We start from the raw sequence: 13,896 nt of genomic DNA, 5'->3' as shown, positions 1-13,896 counted from the left end.
TGTTACAAAAGTCCAAGGGTCTGATGATACTTTGCTATCCTCTTTCAGTCTTGAGATTTTTTTAAAAATGAATGCGAGTTAATTAGTGGTTGTGTACTCTGCTTATTTTAGCTTAGCCTTACCAATATAAATTTTTCTACACCTCCTTCCTCCTCCCTTCTTTAAGATCATTAAAACATCAGTTAAAGCTGTCAACAAAACTAATTGAAGGCTACTTACTTTAAGCATCATCCTAATGAAAAACAGGGGACTTAAGAAACAAAATTCAATGAATTTTCTAGCTACCTGTAAATTTCTCTTAATTTAGGGAGATAAAAATACGGTCCAAAGGAAGTTCACATATCATATAATCCAAGCAAATTATGAATTAAACTGGTTTTGCTTTTACCTATATCTCAACATACTAAAGAAAACAATCTTCCCTTAAAATCTAAAATAAGTAATATTTTTGAAAGCAAAATGATAATATAGTAACAGTACTAAATTTCTGAGGAAAATTATATTTAAGAAAATCCAAATGACAAAGGTCTGAAGAAAAAAAGGCATCTAGAAAAAAAATCATAAGAAGCTAATAAGGAATAAAAGGCATCACATTATAAACACTCCTGTTGGAAAGTGTTTTAAAACTATAAGATACATATATTGTATACTCAACTATAGAAATAAGGAATCCAAGAAATAAAGGACTTCTCTAAGAGTGTACAAACTCAAACACCTGAGGATAGTACAAGATTTTCCTTCAATCTCTCTAGTCAAAACATTACCTTCAACTGATAGTTGTATAGCTTCAATCTGAGTTCCCTTACCATCCTGGACATCATTTTCTAGGCGGGCTTGTTAATGTCATTCCTAAAATATGATAATCAGGATGGAACAGATATGACTAAGATAGAGTTCGATCACATTATTTAATAATAATAACAATCACAACTAGCATTTATATATCACCTACTATCTACCAGGCATTTACTAACTACTTCACAAATATTATCTCACTTGATCCTCATAATATTCCTGGGCACTAGGTGCTATTATGATCACATTTTATAGTTGAGAAAACTGAGGCAAGCAGATGTTAAATTACTTGTCCAGAATCACCTAGCTAATAAGTAAATGTCTGAGGACACATTTGAACTCAGATCTGACTCCAGATCCAGTGCTCTAATCACTGTGCCTAATCACATGTGCAGCATGATATTTTCAACATTCTGCCTCTCTTAATATAGTCTAAGATAGCATTAGATCAATTTTATTTATTTTTGGTGAATCATTTGCTCTGTTTACATATAAACTTACTCAAGCCTTTTTTCATGTGAATTATTAGACATATTTTCCCCAAAGTGAGCCTCAATTCTTTAATTTTTAAAATTTGGGAGTGGTAGGTGATTTTAACATTTCTATGACTTTGTGCAATTTTTTTGAACTCCTGTTTACAACTTTAAATTTTTCCTCTTAAATGTCATCATGTTAGATTGATTTCCTTGTTTCTTTCTACTAAAATCTTTGTGGATTTGGATTCTACTACTTGGGTGTTAAATATCCCTCCCATCTCTATATTAGCAACAAATAGGATAAACACAAGATCTATGGTCTCTTTGGGCCAAGGATAAATACATTTTGAAGGGAAAAAGGCTAAGGATAAGTCGCTAGAGCACTCTACCTGAGACTTTCCCTTTAGGTTGATCAGGTTGTTGTTACAATTATTAAATGGTCCCATTGAACGATATGCTGATCATATCCTATCTTTTCTATCTTGACCATCACATTTTAAGAATGACATTGATAAGCACATCAAGAGAATTATGAACAAGATAGTGAGGTAACTCAAATATACATTTGGATCAAATAAATCTAAAACCAGACAATTACATAAGCATATAATCCATATAATTGTATATTGTTCAAAAGGCAGTTAAATGGTACATGGAGTGCTAATTGGGTCAGGAAGATCTGTCATTTAACCTCTCTAATCTCAGTTTCTTTAACTGTAAAATGGGGCTAATAATAGGACCAATCTAATAGGATTTTGTTAGGTTCAAATGAGAAAACATATGTAATATGTTTTACAAGCATTAAAGTGCTAAATAAATGCTAGTGACTATTAAGGATATCATTTGTCAAATTTCTTGCTAAAATATAAGCATATTATGCTTATGGAATTTCTCTAAATTCCTAGCAATCTTATTAAAAAATAAATTTGAGCATGCCATATTGATTTCTAGCAATCCTATTAAAAATAAATCTAAGCATGACATCTTGATGGACTCATGCTGATTTTTAGTGGTCACTGCTCTTTTTAAGTGCTGACAAATTATCCTTTGAATGACTTCTAAAATTTTGCAGGGATTGAAGTGAGGTTATGGTTTGGTGATTTTAACCATTTCTTCTTATTAAAAATTAGAGTAATATTTGCTCATTTCTTATTCTGTGAAAATTTTCCCACTTATCAAGATTTTTCAAAGATCACTCAACAATCATGTACTTTCAGTACCCTGGTCTTGTTGACTGAAATTCATTAAGGGTAGATCCTGTACTTATCCTCAGTGTTCCTTCTGTGTTAATCCTTGTGTTTTATCTTTCCTCATCTGAATATCATTCTCTTAATTTGAAAAATAGAATCTGATTGAGAATAAAATTTTTCTATCTTTTATCATTTTTTTTACCCATCCACCTTAAAAATAGTCCTAATCTTTCCCCTGCATTGTTTATAAGCTTCAGTTTATTCTGTGCTTTAAACAGACAAACAAAACTTCCTGACAACTTCAGAATATGTAGCTAGGCAAGTACCTTTGGAATGATGAATATCTTCCAGTGTCTCAGAATGGACAGAGAATTGGAATCAGGAATCAGAGAATCAGGAAATTTCTGAGCAGATATGAGACAGAATAATCTAGTTCACATACTAAAATGCATAGCCAGGATTGCAGGATGTCCTCACAGGAACATATCTTATTAATATTCAAGATTACCTCAATGTCTAATTGAGATCTTGCCTTTGTGTTTTAAAATTTGCATTAATATCTTTTGTTTTTATATTACCTTCATTTTTTTCTAAATATCTATTCTTCTTCCCTCATCTTCTGAGATCCTTTTGAATAAGCATAGTTTTCTATACATTGACAAATTCTAGACTTGAGTCTCATTTCACTATATCTTAGCCAATGAGGCTGAATCTGCCTCCTCACATTAAGCTTTGTATTTTCTTTTGTTTGTTTCTTTGATCTAAACTACACACATTATTGCAAAGAATATTATGACTTCCCTACTGATTGGATATTGAGCCAATGAATTTTCATACTTTTCCATTAATAGTCTTCTCTCATTCTACTTGCTATTTGATATGTAACACATTGTCTTTATCCCTTTCAACTTTTAATTTAAATCTTTGATCTGTTTTGCAAATCTTTAATCAAATACCTTCATTCTTTCCTTTTGTAATATACTTTAATTTTTTTCTTTTATTTAATAAAAATTAATTTTTTTCTTCATCACTGTTTTCCATGAAGAAAAAAAAAATCCTGAATTTACGATGTTAAAAATATGTCTCAGTCTGAACCATCAATTTATCACTTATCTGTCAGCATATTTTATCATGAGACCTCTAAAAATGTGGTTGGTCACTGCATTGTTCAAAGTCCTGAGTCTTTCAAAGTTCTTTATCTTTACAATGTTGTCACTTTCTAAATTGTTTCCCTAGTTCTTCTCAGGTCACTCTGCATTATTTCATTATTTTTTTCAGTTTTTTTTAATGGATCCTTTCATCATTTTTATGATATAAATATATTAATTACCTCCATATATTATCATTTGTTCAACCATTTTCCAATTTATGTTCACTTCTTTATTTTTTAATTCTTTTCTATGACAAAAAGAATAATGAATATCCTTGTTCATATCATTATTTTTTCTCTTTCTTTAACATCTTTGGGATAAAAACTTGTTACCCCACAAGTTTAGTGGGATACACTAATACACAGTTTAATACCTTTTGGGGCTCATTTCATTCTTTCTTTGGAGACAAATTCTTGTTATTTTTATATATGAAACCCTGCACAGAAATTCAAATCTCATTTCCCAACAATATTTCTCAATTTCCATATTCTTTTTTTATTTTTTTAATCCATTACCTTCAAAAGGCAGTAGTGATGGAAGAATCCTGTACTCTAAGATCTTCCTTCTAAAACTTTGTATTCCCTAACAATGCAATAAAGATTTCTTATGATGTTATACTCTTTTCCCCATATGAAGGATAAGAAATAGTTAATTGTGGTCAGGTTTGCTAAATTTCTAACTTCTCTGTCATGTCTTGGATGCATATTTTGGGAAGCTGGCATACAGCACAATTTTCCATATCTGATTGACATGTGGATAACCTTGACTTCCATCAGCAGGAAATAAACAACCACTGTGACTCTTCCTCCTGCAACCACTTGAGGTCTTCTGGTTGCATGTATTAATTTTCAGCATCATTAACATTTCATTTATTTCAGGGCAGCATTCTGTTTACTGTCCCTTATTTTCCATATGTGATCCACCTACTTCTTTGTCCAGTTATGTGTTTCTTGAATAGTATCATCCACATAACTACTTGAGTAGATGTCATCTCTTGATAATCAATAGAGGAGTAGCTGATAACTTATTGAATACTTGTCCTTAAATTTCTGATTAATGGTTTCATGGTAACCTAGATTAAAGTCCCCAGTCATATGATGATGGGTTCTGTATTTGACCTCTACTTGGTATTTTAATCAATAACTTGAATGCAGTTATGAGGTATGTCAGCATGAAAGAATTACGCAAATGGAGTATTCTGGGGATTTGACCTTAGGACTGGGATGTTTCATATTTTCCTCAATGAGTTATCCTAGTATAGGAAAGACAAAAGTCTCCAAGACTCAGGAAGACCTAGTTTCAAGTACACTCTTTCTGTGATGCAGATAAAGTCATGTAACATTCCAATGTTCCTGGAAACTATGAGATTATGAATTGTAGAAGAGTTAGCAATCTCTATTTGTCCATAGAGGGAGTTTCTCAAACCAGTGCAATTCTTCTTCTAGATTAAGGCTTCTAAACTTTTTCCACTTACAATTACTTTTTACCCAAGAAATTTTTATGTGACATATATATATTTCTCTCTCTATATATGTATATATATACACATATATATACACATATACATAATAAGTATACAAATTAAACATTTATTATAATAAATCATAGTTTCATGACCCCCACTTTCAGTCATGTGATCCCCTATGGAGTTAGGACACAGTTTAAGAAGCTTTGTTATAGATAAAAAATGATTTCTATAAATGTATAGATGGTGTATTTATGTATTTATGAATTTTGCAGATGACATAAATTTCATGTGAAGTCATTCTCTTTTTAAAATCTATAATAAGCACACAAACATACATATATAAGCACACATGTACATGTACATACTCGTTTCTAGTGTCATAGATTTGTAATTGTGATATAACTCAGGGTTTATATTGTCCCAAACTCTCATTTTGTCAGTGAGGGGAAAAAACCTTAAATAGAAGATTATTTGCTCAAGTTCAAATAGGTAATAAAGTAGCAAAGCTGCAATTTAAACCTAGTTCCTCCAGCTCCAAAATTTGTGCCCTTTCAATTCTGCCTTTCAGTGTCACAAAAGATCTTAGCTATAGAGATGGTAAATTCAAATAGGAAGGGATCTTTGCATATTTTCTTGACTTAGAAAACTGCAAATAACATGAATTATATTTTATTGTATGGGATTTATTTATTTGGTTAGATATTGTCCAATTGCAGCTTGTAGTATGTAGACCTCAAGTTTTACACCTTTGAGAATACTGGACCAAATCTCATAAGATAGAATTTGATAGAGATAAAATAAAAAGTTTTACACTTGATTATATTTTTTAAAAAATAAAAATACAAGTTATTATAAGTACAATAAGGCATAGGTCTTTCTAGAAAGCAGTTGATCTGAAAAAGATCTTATGATAGTGGATTGTAAGTCAGTATGCCTCTATAACATTATATGACAGACGAAAAAAACTGATGCTGGCTTAATTATGGAGCTATGTTAAGAGAGACAGAGTAGCCAGTCAGAGTGAAGGAATGGTTCTAGTATGCTCTTTCCTAGTCAGATGGCATCCAAAGTATTTTGTTCAAATTTGAGTACCAAATTTTAATAATAACATTGATAAGCTATAGGATGATCAAGATAGTGAAAGTGATGGACTGTGTGCATTAGACACAGTGATGGACTGAGAAGTCTAAAGGCTTTTAGTATGGAGACAGGAAGGCTCCACAGAATGTATGATCATTCTCTGATAGATTTGGAGAGATATTAGGTGCAGTAGCAATTAGAAGGCCTGTTATCAGTCACAGAGGTCAGTATGAGTAATAATAGGCAGAAGTTGTAGAGGCTGATCTAGACCTTCTGAATAACTGTAGCTATTCAAAACTGGTGCTGCTGGGTGAAGTAGTGGATCTCCCCTCACTACATGTTTTAAAACACAGGCTGGTTGGTTACCTGTTGATAATTTTATAGAGATTCTAATTTAAATATGAGTTAGTGCTAATAATAACTAGCATTTATATATTTAAGGCTTCACAAAATACTTGCATACTTCATCTCATTTGATCCTCTTAATAGTTTATTGAGGTAAGTGTGATTATTAATCCCATTTTATTGATAAACAAATTGATCCTGAGAGAATATGTAATCACAAAGCTAGTAAGTATGGTAGGATTTGAATTTTGGTTTACTTGAGGCCAAGGGACAGACACTCTTATCTCCCTTCTAACTCTAAGATTGTATTTGAATGGAGGCTGGATAGCTGTCTATCATAGTATTGTGTCATGGAAAGTGCTTTGGATATCAATTTAAATTTTACTTTGAATTTATCTTTGTCACTTTCCTTGTGATCATAGGTAAGTCACCAACCTCTCTGAACTTCAATTTCCTTATGTTACTTGCACTACGTGTTAAGAGTTTCTTAAGTTAAAAATTGTCTTTTTTTTTTTTTTTGGTTTCTCACTACCACCTTATATTTTAATTATTTAAAAGTCCTTTTAAATCTAAAATCATTGCTTAAATGTGAATTATTATCATGATACTGAGAAAACTCTATTAGTGAAGTCAAACTATATTAATGCCTCTTCTATTTATTTCATTATTCTTTAAATTATTATTTGATTTGGGAACAAAGGGAAAAAATTGTTTTCCAATTCCTTCTGAAAAGCAGAGTATTTGTACATAATGGAACGAAGTCAAAATGCATGTATTTATCCTACTTTGTCATTAAAAGATTATTTATATTAGGCACTAGATCAAATTGAAAGTAAGATTACCTAGTCAAACCAGTTGTGGGAAATCTGTGAGTTCTGTGCTGTAAGAAAATCAAAGATATTTTATTTTTACCCTTAATAGTCTGCCTGTGTGGCCTATCATCAATATAATTGTAACCCCTTCAAATAAGGAGAGGGAAATCTTCATTAAGTCAGTCCTGACTTAATCACTCAGCAATTTTGACAGGATAGTTAGATAAACCGGATTGTAGACCATGTATAGAATGACATAATAATTAGCATAACAAGCTAAATTTTTTTAAAGATTCTAGTTATAGTAAAAAGGAAGAAAAATAATCAGTCACAAATAATTATCATAGAGTATAAAACTTTCTGTTCCTTTATTATCATAAATTGTGAAGTTTTATTGATGCATATTTTATCACAGCACTCTAGCCATATGTGATCTGAAGATTCAGAGCTTTTCCCTAGGGACCATAGTACTGATATAGATAATCAAAAATTCCTTTTATGCTGCTTTCAACCCAGCCACAGCTCAGATTGAAATTAACATCTTTTACAATGAAATACTAGTTGATGGCAGTGACTAGATATGACAGCTGGAAAGTGAAAGGATTGTTTATATAGTCATTCCTTTAAGTCTTAGATTTATTATAGCTTATGAAGTTAGGTACTGTAAATGCTATGGACGATCAGTTGCAGAATGCAATAGAAGTTGTTTGAGTGCACATTGCTTAACATTTTAACAGAGAAATCAGGAATTTGGTCTTTGTATGAAATTTTTGAGGTCAAAGATCAAAAGTATTTGTTAGATATGAAGACAGATCTCATAAACTTTGAAATATCTACACTAGAGCTATTCTCTTAGATTGTTTTTATTCTCTTTCTAAACTTTGAAGCATTGCTTTCCTGATTTTTTTTAGCTCACTATGAAAAACCCAACTTTTAAAAGTGTGTATTTTCCATAAGATTAAGGATCTTCTAGTTTAAAACAAAAACAGAAACAATAGCAGCAGCAACAATAGCAATAACAACAAATGTGGAGAAATGAATAGTTCTAGAAACACATTATGGAGCAGTGTGACACAATGGAAAGAGAAAGGAATTAGGAATCCTTTAGACTGAATTCTAATCTTCCCCTCCAGAGATTAGTTCTTTTATGAGGGCAAACTAAACCACTTTTTATCCCAGTTCTTGTGTAGGCTTTATTCACTGATACCTGGGAGATACTTTAGCTTAAAAGATTGTTCCATTGCATCCCTGACCATCTCCATAATCTATATCTTGCCCCTGGGCTCTGATGACTCTAGAGGAGAGAGTGAGGCTGACAACTTTGCACCCTGCTTCACTTAAATTATTTACATTTAAATCACTCTCCAGATGTCATTGATCCTCTCTGACAAGGAAGGATGAACAATAACAAATAGTGCCAATTCTATTTGTGAATACAGTGTGATTATGATCAAGTCATGCCAGTTCTCCAGATTTCAGTTTATTCAACTGTAAAATGAAGAGTTTGGCTTAAGTGATCCTCAAGTTTTTTTTTGTCTCTCTAAAATTTTAATACTCAAGTTTTTCAAATGAAACTATACAGGCAAGCAATTATTTCAAATATATAATATTATTAGCTGATATGCAATTTTAATGCAATTTCAATAAAGTACACTTATGACAGTTGACATCCTAGGGAGATCATAACTTTGAATTTAGATACCATTCCTGATCTTTTATTAGTTTTTCCTCTAATATGAATTTGAGATTGAGGGTGTGTAGCTACACTGTACTTTCAGCTATTTCAGAATGTTGTTGTGCAGCAATGTGATTTGAATAGGGATGCTCCCAGTTCTGAGGGTGGAACAACCCATCTAGATGCTGGATCCATAGATATCAAGAGAAAAATAATTGTTACTATACTTATGTAGGATCTGACCTTTTAAAAACAAAAGCTAAGAACAACAAAAGGAGCATATCTCTTTACAGGGCAGAAACAGAATGGAGTCATTACAAAAACTGTGGGAAACTTTCATTAAAAACTCAGAACCCTTCAAAATTAGCCTGTTTGCAGAATCTCTCACAAAAACACATCTTAGCCCAGGGGGATTCATTCTAACTATGGTTTGGCATCAAGAACAAATCGTAAGTGAATGTTTCAAATGAGAAACTATTATAAACAAAATCCTTCAGCATTCCTTATAACAGTGAGAGTCGCCAGGATTCCAATTCCACTGTCCACTTTGGATGTCAGTTGGATCTGTCTTGAAGTTTTATAGGATGAAAATCAAACATCAACTATTTAGTTAATAGATACAAGTTATGTTGGGTAGAAAATGGCATCCCCTGATGCCAGATAAGCATAGATAGAAGCCATGTTCAATAGTATTGAACAATTCTATCATTTTCCTTAAATCGTCTTTTAAACTTAATTTTCACATCTTCAGTGGTTATGTGATTTAGTTCATGAAAAACTCACTTTCAAACTAGTTAGTTTGAAAGTCTTTTCCTCCTTCAACTCTCAAATCAGAATTAAAGGAAAAACCAGGTAAGTAGAATAAAACACACACAGGAGATCAAAGAAACATAGAAATAAGTCCATTTGAGCAGAAAAAAAAAATGTGAGAGATACTAAGCATATTTATAGATTTTATAGCAGTTTTTTTTTTGTGCATGTAGTTGCAAAGAACTAGAAAAAAGGAGGTTGTCCATCAACTGGGGAATGGTTGAAGAAATTAGAGCATATGAATATGATGTAATATTATTGTGCTGTAAAAAAAATGAAGGAGGTATAACTGAAAAGCAACCAGGGAAGAATTTTATGATCTGATACAAAGTAAAGTGACCAGAACAAGAAAAACAATTTATTCAATAACAACAATATTGAAAAGATAAATAGCCAGAAAAAAAAAAAACTTTAATATCTCTGATCATTGCAATGACCAAATTCCATTCCAGAAGCAGCTAGGTGGCACTGTGGATAGAGCACTAAATTTAGTCAAGAATAACTGAGTTCAAATACAACCTTCCATGTCTGGAACAGAGAATAGGTGCTATACAAATGCTAAATGCCTTCCTTCCTTTCCTTTCCCAGATCAATGCTGAAAATTGCTACCTATTTCCTGAGAAGTGATGAAATGAATATCTAATATATATATGTTCATATCTATACATAATATATATATGTATAAGCATTCATATATATCTGCATGCATATATATTATATATATACACACACACACACACGTTTGGATGTATATATCTATATATATGTGTGTGTTTTTTATATATGTGAGAGAGAGGAGAGACACATAACCAAAGAGACATAGAGAGATACATATACATAGAGACACAGAGAGAGAGAGAGAGAGAGAGAGAGAGAGAGAGAGAGAGAGAGAGAGAATGAATGGGAGGGAGAGAGTAGGAAAGAGGGAGAGAGAAATAAATGTTCATTAAAAAGATTTTGTTTCTAGCTTTTTTTCTCAATGCTGATGGTGGTGAGTAGGAGGGAGAGAAAACAGATTTTTGTTAATTGGAAAAAATAAAATTAAACTAAAGAAAAAAGATGAATTATTTTACTCCAAAGCCAGTGTTCTTTTCCTGTAGCCCTTGCAAGTCACTGCAGGTGCTTAATAAATGCTGATTTAATTTGAATCTTTACTTATTTTAAAACTTACTTCAAGGATTAATGATTTTATTGTTGTGGGTTATCTTGACACACATGCTCATTTTTCTCTTGATTCCTACTCTACTATGTTAGATAATTTAATGAGTTGCTGTAGTCTCCAAAAGTTCTGACCTGGTTGGTTAGTTCTTGGTGATGAATCTCTAATAAGTTTTGTGCATACTTAAACTACCTAAAATTGTATCAATTATGTGAAAGACTCTTGGAACCTGCTCTTGGAAGAAAGGAAACAGGTGCATGCTTGAAAATTATTATTTTTTTTTATCTACCACATGGTTGGGAGAAGCATTTTTTTTTTCTTTTGACTATATAGTCATGTGTTTTTAAAAAATTTATCTGAATAGTAATCCACTATTTTCACCATTCCCGTGTAATGGTGCTGATGAGGCCCTGAATGATGTGTATGGTTGGCAGAGAGAAACTGAAAACTTGATCCCTGGAGTGAGCAGGAAAAAAGGTTCTTAGATCAGTTTAGCTCCATGGTCCCACTCTCTGTGGAGATCTCATCCAGTCAGAAATTCAAGTTATGTGAAACCCCTGATGCCCTACCCTTTGGAGGCAGCCTCACCTTGCCATGGCTTGTCAGAAATCCCATTCATATCCCTGAGGACACAACTTTGAATTTAGATGCCATTCTCCATCTTTTATTAATTTTTTTCTCTGATATGTATTTGAATCTGAGGGTATGTAGCCACACCATATTTTCAGCTATTTCAGAATGTTGTTTTGATTAGTTTTTAAGGCTGTTTGCAGCAATGAGGTTAAATTTTAGGTTAAATTTAGGACCCCTTCCAATATTTTTGCCCTTCTTTTAGTCAGTCCTCCAAGTCATTCTGTTTCCTGGTGTTTTTCATACCAAGTGATATCCTTCCTAACCCCACTATGCTTCTCAATCCCTCTTTTCTTTCTTATAGCTAATTCTTTTAGGGTGCTAAATCCCTTTCTTGATTTAGCCTGCCAGCTTATCGATATGTCCCAAACTCAAAGGGTGTTTCCTTTTTACTGGGTATTTTTGAATTCCACGAAGGAACTTGTCTTTCATATGCTCTCCCACTCTATTTCATGTTTATCATTCTGTCTATTGTATCTCCTCATTCCTCTGTAACCTTTCCTCCTAAATAAACCTATCTTTGTAATGCTTCAGTTTCCCGGAGTTATTATGCTACACCCTGAATAAAATATTATGGCTACCCCAGCTTTTCCTTACCCCATTAAGCTCTGGTCACTCTCACATTCTAGTGAGTCATAAAACTCCAGATGGCTTGTCTCAAATGCCTGGATAGTTAGTGCTTACTATCACCTGTCCTAGACTCTCTGTCTCCTGCTCCCACCTTCTTGACCCCCAACCTATTATAACTAAAAAGTTATGGTCCTTCCTGAAATTATGATTTACCCAGTGTTCTCCCCGCTTGCCTTTGTTTCCCTGATAGCTGGAGCCCTATAAATGTCTCTGGAATTAATTGCTCAGGGTTGAATGCTTTGAGACAAGGGTCCCATTCAGCCATCTAGTTTTGGTTTGTCTAAATTCTCCACTATTAAAATATTAAAAACCTAATCTCTGTCTTGCCTTAGTTTCTCCAGCATTATACTTTTTGCCAAAGAGAATGGCCATTGTGAATTTTTCACATGACCAAACTCTAACATTTGGTTTTTCTCTTAAAGCACATCACCTATTTCCATATCATTTACAATATCAGCTACACCAGTATGAGACTTATTCATCAGCAGGTGAAACAATACAATAAAGAGAGGACTTAAGAATCATGTTCCTCCTCTTAAGCAATGTGACCCAGAAAAGTCAGCTTCCTATTTTGGTCTGTTTTGTTTGTCCTTTTTCTTTCTAGGTACAGAGAAGGCAAACCTCATACTAGCTTGGATTCTATAAACCAGCCCTGCAGGGAACCTTGAGGAATGATGGTCCTGGAGGGGGTCTAAGGAGGGTACTTTGTAATTTAATTTGGAACTAATGCTGAGAGCTTAAGTGATGTAGGAGGGAATTATACCCCTAGGTGTTGAGGAAATGCTTGTAAACTTGCTTTTGTGAGTATATTTTAAAGTAAATATTATTTAGTAAAGGCTAATCTGATGTGAAATGGTTAAAATAGAACAGGGGTGATTGTCACCTGGCTAACTAAAAACTTGGAAGGACACAATTATAGAGGCTTGAGCAAATGGAAGAGAACAGAAATTTTTAACTCTCCCAAGAGACTGCAGAACTGAGAAGGGAGAAGTAACAGAACAGACCCCCATGTTTCATAAGTTTCCAGAGGAAAGGGACTCCACTCCCATTTAGCATACATGATATCTCTCACAAAATAGTAGCTTGAGCCATATCGGAAATGAATTAACTAAAATTCTTCAATGATAGACACAGAGTTCAACCTGGAATCCATAATCAAAACCTTTATAGTGTGATGGGACCTGCCAAAGCTTGTATTCTACTGACAAAGACTTCAAGGATCCAAGGTGACCTTCCACACCACAATGAGAAAAGTTTAAATGGGGAGAGTCTTTTTATAGTTTCCACAAAATGTATATGAATGGAAATTAGTTAGTAGGAGCAAGTCTTCGATTTACAATACAATATCACCACCATCAGCATAGAGTAAGTCCATGAGGCCATAAGAGTAAAAAAGCCAAATCTATCACTGTTATTTCTTCATCCTATCCTAGAAAAGGGATGGGTGAGAAACTTTTCAAGCAAAAATGAATGAAATAAAGCTAACATAGCTAACAAAGAGAGATGGGAAGGAAGACAAGATTGTAGAATAAATTCAGCATAATTCAGCAAAAGGAGGATATTTTCATTTCAAAAGAAATGCGGGGAAACAAAATTTTATTTTCTTTATCAGCTCAACAAACACATAAAATAACACCTATTTTACAAAGCAGCAAGTTACTTTTAAAAAATGCAT

General features: G+C 33.0%; 1 protein-coding gene across 1 annotated transcript in view; it reads right to left on the bottom strand.

Annotated features, from left to right (window-relative positions):
• CDH20 (cadherin 20) overlaps positions 1 to 13,896 on the bottom strand; it is a 286,461-nt gene that overhangs the window by 249,369 nt on the left and 23,196 nt on the right. The gene's annotated exons all lie outside the window — the stretch shown is intronic.

Source organism: Antechinus flavipes, chromosome 1 (assembly GCF_016432865.1).
Source record: "Antechinus flavipes isolate AdamAnt ecotype Samford, QLD, Australia chromosome 1, AdamAnt_v2, whole genome shotgun sequence".
Classification (NCBI taxonomy): Eukaryota; Metazoa; Chordata; class Mammalia; order Dasyuromorphia; family Dasyuridae; genus Antechinus; species Antechinus flavipes.
This window is presented reverse-complemented; position numbering and strand designations above follow the sequence as displayed.